Here is a 12,461-nt window from a genome sequence, read left to right on the forward strand (position 1 = left end):
GACTCCGAGTCTTGGGAATAATTGGAGTCATACTTTGCGTTCTTACCCCCTATTACGTATCCTTTACCTCCTGGTGCTCATACCACCAATAGCACCGCCACTACTTATCCCTACCCTACGTTCTCTCGAACACGTATCAGGTATCCAGTGGTGATTACTGCGAGGACCATTGAGCAGTGGGTTAGGTTTCCCATCTTTCTTCATAAGAAGCACGGTACTTGTTCTTCCTAAACATCATATATGCATGTGGGGAATTGTATCCCTCCTTTATTCATGAACCCTGTCTCTGTTTTCCGCAGCCCTTAAAGTGACTACTTACGCATAGTGAGATTGAGTACTACTCTGGGGATCGATCATAGGTGTTTCGTGCAGAGTTATACCAACTTATTCCTGAAGGCTATTACCCAAGAGGCTGGCGATAACCCTGGTAGGTGCCTGGGGGGTGGGGTGAACTTAGAAAGTTCCAGGGTAGTGGTGTATAGATACTCCTATAACCATTTTTGTGTTACAGCTGAGAAGCCCTATCATTTCTTCCTGTCAAGAACCATCCCATTCCTGCTGTTCCTCCTGCCAGGATCATCCGTCAAGACCTACCTGTTCCCCCACCTATCCTTGTTTTGTTTCCCTGTTTTCCCCAGCGGATTCTCCGTACTCTAGAGTCTGATAGAGTCGGAGGAACGTGGGGGACGACTGTGGACTTTTCACCAAAACTCCGGACGCTCCTGCAGAACATCCGCGATCCTTACAGAACGCGAAGCCTTTAATAGTATATTCTGCCTGAGCGTTATGGAACTAGGTGTGGTTACGCTTGCGGATGTTGCCGGCATGCTCGGCAACTTGCAAGCAGAAACCCAGGCACTGTCTGCTAGAATAGACGCCCTCCAGCAACGACAGGACATGGGGGCTACGAGAGGGAGAGTAGACGCAACCAACCCTGTGATACAGGTCACCACCCCTACTTCCATCCTGTTAGCTCCTCCAGAAAGGTTCTCTGGTGATGCTTCTCGGTGCGCCGCCTTTCTCAGCCACTGCCAGTTACATTTTTCTTGTAAAGGCGCTTGCTTCCCTACTGATCAGGCCCGGGTTGCGTTCATGGTTTCCTACCTTAGTGGGGCGGCCGCAGACTGGGCCATACCTTTAGTAGACCGTGATGACCCTTTACTGTATAATTACCTTGCCTTTAAGAGAGAGTTCCGCAAACTATTTGACAGGCACACATATACACACTCCGCAGACTCTGAGTTATTGGCCTTGAAACAAGGTAGTCAAGACCTGGTGTCCTACATCACTACATTTCAAAGACTCGTAGTTGAGTCTAACTGGCCCGAAGAAAAGCGAGGTACCCTATTTTATAGAGGGCTGCGCGATGATTTAAAGGATGCCCTTTTGCAAATAGTGGACCTTCCCACAGCCTGTCCTGAGTTGATAGACCTTGTGGTTAAAATCGAGCACCGTATTCAGGAGCGGAAGCAGGAGAAAGGGAAGGGGGATTCACGATATGTTCCCACCAAAACAAAAGCAGTAGAGGCGGTTAAAGGTCCCGATGAGAGTGAACCTATGCAAATAGGGATAGTGAGAGGGCCGTTAAAATCAGAAGAAAGACAATGAAGAAGAACCAACAGACTTTGTCTCTACTGCGGGAAGGCCGGTCTCTTTTTACGGTCATGCCCTGTTAAACCAACCCCTCCCAAGAGTGCGGGAAACTAGAAGGCCTGGGATGCATGGAGACAGGAATCCTGGGCAATTCTGAATTAACAGTCTCCTCCTCTGAACCTGAATCCAGACCTGTTAGTCACTTATATGTGTCAGCTTACCTCTCGGTAGAACAGCTAGGGTTACATGTGGCCATTATGATCGATTCCGGGGCCTCGGGTAATTTTATGGACGAGAAATGGGCAAGAGACAATTTAGTTCCCTGTGTCAAAAAAGAGGTGCCCAATACGGTCATTACGATAGATGGCCGTTCTCTCGTTTCAGGCCCAGTAACACACAGGACACTCAGTCTCCACATGCATATAGACCCAGACCATCAGGAAACCATCGAATTTGACTTAATCCGTTCCCCTCAAATACCAGTCCTCTTAGGCATCGCCTGGCTGCAGACACACAATCCTATCATAGACTGGCAGGCCGCCACACTCACGTTTCGTCGAATTACGACTCCTGATTCTAGAATAGCGGCAGCTCATGCTCAAACGACCTTCGGGGTAGACCAAACTGAACCCGTACCTGAGTTGCCCCTCTGTTACAGTGATTTGAGCACAGTGTTTGATCCCAAAGAGGCGGACATCCTTCCACCACATAGGGTGTACGACTGTCGGATAGATTTGGAGGCAGGAGCCCGAATCCCGAGCAGTAGAGTGTACGCCCTCACTGAGAAGGAAAATGAATACCTGGATGTGATGTTAGAGAAAGGGTTTATCAGGCCTTCCAGATCTCCTGCCTCCTCCTCGCTGTTTTTTATTCCTAAGCGTGAGGGGGGTCTGAGGTGTTGCATTGATTACAGGAGATTGAACGAGGTCACTATTAAAAACAGATACCCTTTGCCTCTGATTACCTCCCTCCTTGACAGAGTACGCAATGCTAATTTTTTCACCAAACTGGACTTGCGAGGCGCCTACCATCTAGTGCGTGTCAAGGAGGGAGATGAATGGAAGACTGCCTTCTGTACTAAATACGGATTGTTTGAGTATTTAGTAATGCCCTTTGGGCTTTGTAACGCTCCAGCTGCGTTCCAGTTCTTCATAAATGAAGTACTCTGGGATATGCTGAATCTCCATGTCATCGCCTACATAGATGATTTACTGATATTCTCCTCTTCCATGGACGAACACGTCGGCCACGTCCGGCAAGTTTTGGAACGTTTACAGGCACATAATCTATATTGCAAGTTGGAAAAATGTACCTTCCATACACGAGAAGTGCGCTTTTTGGGCTTTATTGTTTCCCCGCAGGGACTTCGCATGGATCCTGTTAAGGTCGAGGCCGTCCTGTCCTGGCCGGCACCTGGTACCGTCAAAGACCTCCAGAAATTCTTGGGTTTTGCCAATTTTTATCGGCGTTTTATTCAGGGGTACTCAGAGTTGGCACATCCTCTTACGACCTTATTGCGAAAGGGGGTTCCGTATGTCTGGTCGGCAGCTGCTGACTTGTCCTTTCAGAGCTTGAAGGAGGCCTTCACGCGCGCTCCAGTCTTACGACATCCAGATCCGGCCTTGCCCTATGTGGTCGAGGTGGACGCCTCTCAAGTGGCGGTGGGAGGGGTCCTGAGTCAAACTGATCCGGAGGCTGGGGTATGCCATCCTGTAGCCTATATTTCTCACAAGTTCACTCCTGCTGAATACAACTATGCGGTGGGAGACAAAGAACTCCTAGCGATCAAGAAGGCCTTTGATGAGTGGCAGCAGTACCTCCTAGGTGCACGTTTCCCGGTTGTGGTGTACACAGATCATCGCAACCTCCAATACCTTAAGTCGACCAAAGCCCTGTCCATGAGGCAACTCAGATGGACTCAGTTCTTCTGCGAATATGACTTCACTATCAAGTTCCGCCCTGGGAGGAGGAATGGTAAGGCCGATGCCCTGTCCCGGTTGGGATTTCGAATTCCCGACGTGCCAGCTGATGTGCCCCCTGTCATCCCTGAAAGGCACTTCGTAGGTGGGGTATTCATTGAAGACATCTTCAGAGATCAGATTCGTCAAAGTCAACTCTATGAATATGCCTGACTTTGTGGGGGGCTGAGGAGTGGGTTAGTACGGACGGTTATGTTTGTGTTCGTGGAGGGGTGGTGTTGCCCACTTCTGACTTACAAGCCCAGGTACTGGATTGGTACCACTCACACCCTTTGTCGGGACATCCAGGCATTAAGAAAACTACCAGGGTTATACGGGAGCGTTTCTGGTGGCCCACTATGTTGAGGGACATAGAACGGTATGTGAAGTCATGTCATGTCTGTGCGCAAACCAAGGTTTCTCATCAGAACCCGGTGGGCCTGCTGCTCCCCCTCGCCTCTCCTCCCGGCCCGTGGCACACGGTATCCCTTGACTTCATCGTGGAACTACCGCTTACCAAACGACTGAATAACACCTTACTTGTGGTGGTGGATCATTTTACAAAGACCGCTCATTTTGTCCCGTTGACGGGGTTACCCACAGCAGCAGCATTAGCCTCTATTTTCTTACAACATATTGTCCGTCTCCATGGTCTTCCCTCGGTCTTGATTTCGGATAGGGGGGCCCAATTTGTGTCTCGGTTTTGGAAGAACGTGTGTGTGATGTTACAGATTGACGTTAGACTCTCTTCCAGTCATCATCCGCAGTCGGATGGCCAAACCGAGAGGGTTAATCAATGCTTCGAACAATTTGTGAGGATTCAAGCCCTACACTCCGCAGCTGAGTGGGATGAGTGGGTGTGGGTGGCAGAGATGTCGTATAACAACAGCCCACATTCCTCCACCCTACACACCCCTTTCTTCTGTTCTCAAGGTTTTCACCCCAAGTTGTTGCCTCTAGGGATTCCTATTGACAGTCCGACTCCTGCTGCCACTGACTTGGTACAAAGGTTACACGACATACCTGAACAGACGTTGGTAGACCTAGATTTGGCCAAGGTGAGATACAAAGAGAGGGCAGATTTACACCGGAGGTTGGAACCTATATATGCTCCCGGGGATAGGGTGTGGCTTTCCACGAAACACATAAAACTCAGTGGTCCTCGCAAGTTCAATCCCAAATACATCGGACCCTACAGGGTGATGAAGCTGGTCAATCCGGTAGCAGTGAAGATCGAACTGCCTATGTCCCTTAAGATCCATCCTGTATTCCACGTATCATTGCTTAAACCTGTTGAACCTGGTACACGTATCCCCAGGAGGCCCGCTCCTCTCACCATCCAAGATGCTGACGAATATGAAGTGGAAGCGATTATCGACTCCCGCTTCGCTGGTAGATCACTCCAATATCTACTTCATTGGAAGGGCAACGGGGTGGAGGAACGTTCTTGGGTGTCTGCTCGTGACGTGCATGCTCCCCGGTTGGTGAGGCTGTTTCACCATAGGTACCCGCATAAACCCAAGCCAGGGGGAGGGCGTTGTGGGGGGAGTGTGCTGTCATGCCCCGCGGTCCTGCCCCTGAGTGCAGTGCGTATTTAAACGGCAAAGGGCGTGCAAACGCCGCTTCGCGTTCTTGCACTGAGCCCCATTTCCGTCCCGTGTGTTGTTGCCCGACTTCCGGTTGACGTATTTCCGGTTTCCAGTTTCGTAGTGGCGGACGAGTCGAAGAGGACGAGTCCCGGCTCCAGTATTGTTATCGCTGTTGGTCCTGGTGAAGCGTGGTGAAGCGTAGCGGTGCTCTCTCCATACGAGCGGCTGCGCGTGTTGCGCCTGCCCAAGTAAGGTCTGCTTGTCCGTTAGTAGTGTGGGGGTCGCCAGTCAATCGTCTCTCCTTACTTTAGAGACAGAGGTTGGTAGGCGGTTCGTGGGTCCCCTTCTCTAGCACTGCGTGTCTTGCTGACTTCAGTAGAAGCTGATCAGGCTGGTGTGGTGTTGTGTTTTAGCCTGCTGTTAAGGCGACTCCGAGTCTTGGGAATAATTGGAGTCATACTTTGTGTTCTTACCCCCTATTACGTATCCTTTACCTCCTGGTGCTCATACCACGAATAGCACCGCCACTACTTATCCCTACCCTACGTTCTCTCGAACACGTATCAGGTATCCAGTGGTGATTACTGCGAGGACCATTGAGCAGTGGGTTAGGTTTCCCATCTTTCTTCATAAGAAGCTCGGTACTTGTTCTTCCTAAACATCATATATGCATGTGGGGAATTGTATCCCTCCTTTATTCATGAACCCTGTCTCTGTTTTCCGCAGCCCTTAAAGTGACTACTTACGCATAGTGAGATTGAGTACTACTCTGGGGATCGATCATAGGTGTTTCGTGCAGAGTTATACCAACTTATTCCTGAAGGCTATTACCCAAGTGGCTGGCGATAACCCTGGTAGGTGCCTGGGGGGGGGGGGTGAACTTAGAAAGTTCCAGGGTAGTGGTGTATAGATACTCCTATAACCATTTTTGTGTTACAGCTGAGAAGCCCTATCATTTCTTCCTGTCAAGAACCATCCCATTCCTGCTGTTCCTCCTGCCAGGATCATCCGTCAAGACCTACCTGTTCCCCCACCTATCCTTGTTTTGTTTCCCTGTTTTCCCCAGCGGATTCTCCGTACTCTAGAGTCTGATAGAGTCGGAGGAACGTGGGGGACGACTGTGGACTTTTCACCAAAACTCCGGACGCTCCTGCAGAACATCCGCGATCCTTACAGCGTAATCCCCAATGTGTCTTGGTGCAGTAGGATGTCCACTGTGCTGGACAAGAATGGCACCTAACCGCATTTGGCTGGCATCACCAACAATCTACATTTGTAGTTTTGGGTCAAAGTTTGCCATTTCAGTGGCATTTTTAATGTCTTTCTTGACTGCACATGTACCTTTCATAGTCGACTTTTGGCATTGGATTGAACTTAGTGTTCAACGCCTCTTTGATTTGGCGGTATAATACTTCCTCACCGTGTGGAATTTCCTTTATCACTTCTTTTATTGCTTCACCTTCCAAAATTCTTTAGATATTTAATGATCTTTTTGTCATTTACTTCTTCCAGCATTTCAATGATGCGCTGGAAGAAGCCTTGATTTCTCTGAGCGAAGCGAGCCAAATCTTACAACCTGGAGCTTGCCAAAATCAACCCCTCCTCTAAGATACAGGTTATCATGGGTCTAGGGAGAAATCACACACAAACAGACACGACCAGACCTCCAGCTCACCTCACCAATATCCCCCTGACCTATGCCCCTTAAATTCCTAACAAAAACAGACAGACAAATACATTCTCATACACTGCAGGTCCGCAACTAAGCAGGCATCAGAACTGGCAGAAGCCATCTTGAACCACGACATTGACATTGCATTCAACACGGAAACAACGCTTAATGAATCCGCACAGTCAATCATGGACATACTAGTCCAACCGGGTTTTTCAATCAGCAACAAAGACAGGAAGGACAGGAACGGTGGAGGAATCGCCATTATTCACACAAACAACATTATCGTAAGGGTAACACCTTCAACAATAACTCTTTGAATATCTCAGTACTGCAATGAGGATGAAAGAAAATACTAATATGATCTGTCACCTACTATACCACCCACCGGGTAACACACTCTCCTTTGGTGAACATCTTAGAGATCTGATAACGCACTGCTCATTCTCATGCACCAATAACATCATCCTAGGTGACCTCAACCTTAACTGGAGCAACGAAAGCAGTACTCTAATCCAATCCTTGAATATCCTATTGGACCTGTCCAAGCACTGCGTAGGTCAAACCCACAACAAAGGCTCGACCCTGGATGCTATCACCAATTATTGACAACATCCTCCCTATTGACTGGTCAGACCATCACCTCATTCTGTTTCATATTAACAAAGCCTTTCACCCCCCTCCCCCAATTAGACCACAAAAAACTCTTTGACGGGAGAGAAACATAAGACAAATTCTCCTAGAGGACCTAGAAGTCAAAATTGGATCACTCCCCCCCTCATCAGACAGCCTCTCAACAACCAAACTCACCACCCACTACAACTCAACAAAATGTCCTCTATACTGGACCAAGTAGCCCCTCTGTAATTGAAAAGAGTGAGAAACATGCTCAAAATCCTGGTTCACTAAAGAACTAAACGCTGAAAGAAGACAGCTCAGAGTGGCAGAAAGACTTTGGAGAACTAGTCTATCTGTAGCTAACCTTGATCAACTCAGGATGGAACGCTGAAATTACAAAAAACCCACCACGAAAGAAAAACCCACCTTCTTTAGACGAGGCCAAAAACAGCCCCAAAGAACTCTTCAATATCATCAAACAACAAACCTACAAGCCACCCTTAAAAATCCTCAGCCCCTCCAAAGAATGGTGTGACAACTTCTCTAATGATAAAGTGACCCTGTAACTTGAGCATTGTCTGCTCCACGCTCCACTTGCTGCTAATCTGCACATTACTATAATCTTTTTTACCATTTTCCTGATGTTTTAACTCTGTGAACAACTGTAATTTTGCTGTGTGGGAATTTTTATTTGGGAACTTTGGCTTGAGGGAGGGGGAAATTGAACCCTGATTTTAGCGACGCTCCTCGACAGTCACCGCCATTTTCCTCACGACGGTGCAGTCTTGTTATTGAACGCTGGCCTCTTCCAAATAGGACGGTGCGTGAGCGCGCCAAAGGCGTGCCTAAGGCAAACCCGTCTGCGCCCCTCAGCGTCCCAGAGGGGGCCAGTTACGCTGCCGGTTTTGTGTCGGAGCCGTCCAAGGCAATTGTGTACGGTAGTGACCGCCTTCTTGACATTGATAAGTGCTCGGTGTGCAAATCTCACCTTGACATGCCGAGGAACAATATTTCCCTGAGGTGCAAAGAATGTAGCTGGACAGTCTGCCCTTTTCTCAGAGAGTGCAAAGTTATAATGGACAGGAGTGCTCCTAACATCAGACCAGATGCTTCATGTAATTTCCTGAGGGCCTCTTTATTGAATGCTCGCCCCGTAAAAAAACATGAATTGTAAATCTACGATCTTTTAGCTGATTCCTCCCTTGATCTGCTGTTTTCTTACAGAAATTTGGGTAACAGATGCCTCTAATCCTACTATTGAGAATGCAATCCCGCAGGGCTATCAGATTATGAGGCGGAGGGTTAGCCGTAATATATAGGCGCGCCCTTTCCTGTATTCCTTTGGCAAACTCAGAGATAGAGGAGGCTGAGAGTCTGGGTTTTCTCCTGACTATCTCAGCCCATCAATCTATGGCTGGAGTAGTAATCTACCGCCCCCCGGTCCGGCGAAGAACTTCCTGGAATCCATCAGACATATTATCTCCCCCATTGCGGCTAAATATAGCCATTGTGTGGTCCTTGGTGACTTCAATATTCACATGGACAAGTCATTGGATCCTGAATCTGTGAGATTGTGTGAATCCTTGGATATTCTCAACCTGACTCCGTATGTATGTCTTCCCACTCATGACAAAGGGCACACACTGGATCAGGTTTTTTCCTCAAACCAGATTTACATGGATGTCCCCCTAGCCTTAACTTGGTCAGACCATCACTTGGTCAAGTTTAAAATTCGTAGAGAACATGCAAGGTCCCAATCCTTGGACACTGCCAGGGTCAGTCATAGTTTCAGGCCATTCCATTTGATGACACCTGAGGCTATTCATAGCACTATGAGTCACCTCCTGATTCCCTTAAATGGCACCCTGGAACAGGATGTGCAGGCCTTAGAGGTTTGGCTTCAATGCCAGGCCCTGGAACTGGCCCCTCCCTCACTGAGGTCTGCTAAATCCACCCGAGTCTCGGCCCCTTGGTTCTCGGAAGCCTTAAGGGATAGTAAGAGGGCCTGCAAACATCTTGAAAGAGAGTGGCGGAGAAATTATAGCTCCTCTGATAAATCGCTATATAAACTTGCTTTGAAAGATCATTATAAGAAACTACGCGCGGAAAAGAAACTCTTCCTTTCTACAAAAAATGATTTGGCAGGCAACAAAAGTAAAACCCTTTTTAATATTGTAAAAAGCTTCTCCTCCCCTACGACAATAAGCCGACCGTTTGTTCCCACAAGCGACTGGACCAATCATATGGCCTGTTCCTTTTACAAAAAAATGTAAATTATCCAGGACTCCTTTGTAGCTCGGCAACTGGACCTGGTGGATGCCGAAGGACCTCCGTTAGATGTGTGTCCCCGCTCCATAGCCTCTCTTACAGAGTTCCCTGTGATCACCTCGGAGCAATCTCTAGTGCTCATGAAACCTCTGAAATCTGGCTCTCCCTCTGACCCTTGCCCAGCAAAAGTGATCAACCCTATAGTGAACCCTATTTTGAACACTGCCTTGCGGGAAGGGTCGATGCCACAATCATGGAAACACGCTAAAATTCTTCTGCCCCTAAAGAAACCTATGGCAGACCCCGAGGCCGCCAGTAACTATCGGCCCATTTCACTCCTGCCTTTTTTCTCCAAGGTTGTGGAGAAATTTGTTAATGGAGTCTTAACAGATTATGTGGAGATCAATCACTTGCTGCATCCTAGCCAGTCAGGTTTCAGAGCTAATTTTAGCACCGAAACTGCTCTGCTTGAAATTGAGGAAACAATTAAAGTTTCGCTGGATAAAGGAGGTAATGCGGTTTTGGTTTTACTGGACCTTTCTGCAGCCTTCGATACCATGCCACATAATAGATTACTGCAAAGGCTCAGGGAGAGCGGTATTGGTGGCACGGTAATGAGTTGGTTTGCGTCTTTTCTTGCTAACCACTCCCAAACCATTTGGTCCCCTCCTTTTTCTGCGGCGATTCTTCCTATGATTGTTGGGGCCCCCAAGGCTCAATATTGAGTCCAACATTATTTAATTTGTATATGGCCCCTCTCGCCGAGAAATTTGATGCTAAGGTGGTGTCATATGCTGATGACACTCAGCTATTGTTTACTTGCGAGAAGGGTGTTAAATTCAATTGCAACGCTATTAATACCTGTCTCTCTAAAGTCTTCTCCTGGCTAAGTTATAACCATCTAAAATGTAACTCCGAGAAGTCAGAGATTATTTTTTTTGGCCCACGTCCGCCCGAAGCTTGGCATACATGGTGGCCTCAGGACATGTCCCCCAACTGTGTCAGCCGTTTCCACTGTGAAAAATCTAGGGGTCAAGTTGGATGCGGCCCTTTCTATGAAGGGGTCTGTTTCGGGCTGTTGAGATTGCTTCGAAATTTCCTCTCCTTGCTCTCAGTCCCCTATAGGAAGACAGTGGTTCAGGCCTTGATAGTCTCTAGACTGGATTATGTTAACTCCTTGTATCTCGGCCTCCCTGAATACCTCCTGGGCCGACTACAAGTGATCCAGAACGCGGCTGCTAGGGCCAGTTTTCTGACAGGACCCAGAACCCACACCACCCAGCTTCTGTCCTCACTGCACTGGCTCCCGGTGCGGAAAAGAATTCATTTTAAAGCCATGGTCCTGGTTTTTAAAGCCTTTCACAAGATTGGAGTCCCTTACCTTAGGGATAGATTCCAACTTTATCTTCCTCAGCGCACCTTGAGATCCTCTTCCCAACTTCTGATCACCGCCCCTAAAGTCCAACTCTCCCGGGTAGGGGGCAGTTTTTTTCATGCAGTTGCCTCTCGGATGTGGAATAGCTTACCTTTCTCCATCAGACAGAGCCCAGACCTTCTTACTTTCAGGAACAGTCTAAAAAGTTGGCTCTTTCAGTCGTGATCCTCATAGCAGTGGTTTGCTTTGCTCAACGTTGTGTGGTCTATGTTTTTCCTAGAGTAGCCGTGCGCTTTTTAAATTTGAGCTAACATAACATAACATAACATAAAATGAAGATTAAACTATCCTGTGAAGATCACAACCAGTCAACCAATGAGAACTTTCCCCCCAAAAAGGAAGATAACAATCACCCCTCTCTCTCCATGGCCTCCCTATCAACAATCTCTTCACAGGACCAAAATGGGGGTATTCGAACCCAAGGGCTCCTCAAAACTCATAGACACTCTCGGAGGCTGACATTTTGGCTCTGCTGGCCACGACCAAATTGTCCTTCCACCTGGTGAACCTCCTCCCTGCATCTCTGACAAAAGAAACTTCAATTATGCCTTGACTCTCATTTGGACTAAGATTATGAACAGCTCCCTGATGAATAGTGTGATGTTAGACTGTCTCAAGCTCGGTCAAGTCACACCATTGCTTAAAAAAACAGGAGCAGACCCAAGCTACCGCAATAACTTCAGACCTGTCACCAGTCTCCCATTCCCTAGCCAAAAACTCTCAAGAGATGTGTCCTCTCACAACTAAACCGACACATAGAATACATCAATCTCCTGAACCCACATCAACCGCAACTTAGAAAAGGATGCAACATGTAAACAGCTATTCTGAACATAGTAGATAACCTACAGAAATCCCTGGATACAGTTGTTGCTGCCTGCTCATTCCCCTAGACCAATTTGCGGCCTTCGACACGGTCAACCACAATCTTCTCCTGGATTACCTCCACAAAGGATCGGCATGGGCGGGGTGGTACTATGCTCGTTCATTTCTTTTCTACATATCCGCTTTCAACAAATAACTAGACAGTGCTATAGAAAACTCTTAAATAATAAAAATAAGAAAGAGAGTTAGAGTTATTGGCATTGTAAATGTAAATGTCTCTTACCTATGTGTTGTGGAATGGAGTGGAGTGGATGTATGTGGTGTGTAGTGGAATTTTTGGGATTGGAATTGTTAGTTGTGGGATTGTGTGGTGTGGAGTGGATATGTGTAGAGGAATTATGTGGTATTCTGTGAATAGTAATTATGTGTTTTTGAGTGCATTGGAATTATGTGGAGTGGGTTTGTGTGTCATTGGGTGTAATTATGTGGAATGGTATTTTGTG

The sequence above is a fragment of the Triturus cristatus genome, chromosome 4_2, assembly GCF_964204655.1.
Source record: "Triturus cristatus chromosome 4_2, aTriCri1.1, whole genome shotgun sequence".
Classification (NCBI taxonomy): domain Eukaryota; kingdom Metazoa; phylum Chordata; class Amphibia; order Caudata; family Salamandridae; genus Triturus; species Triturus cristatus.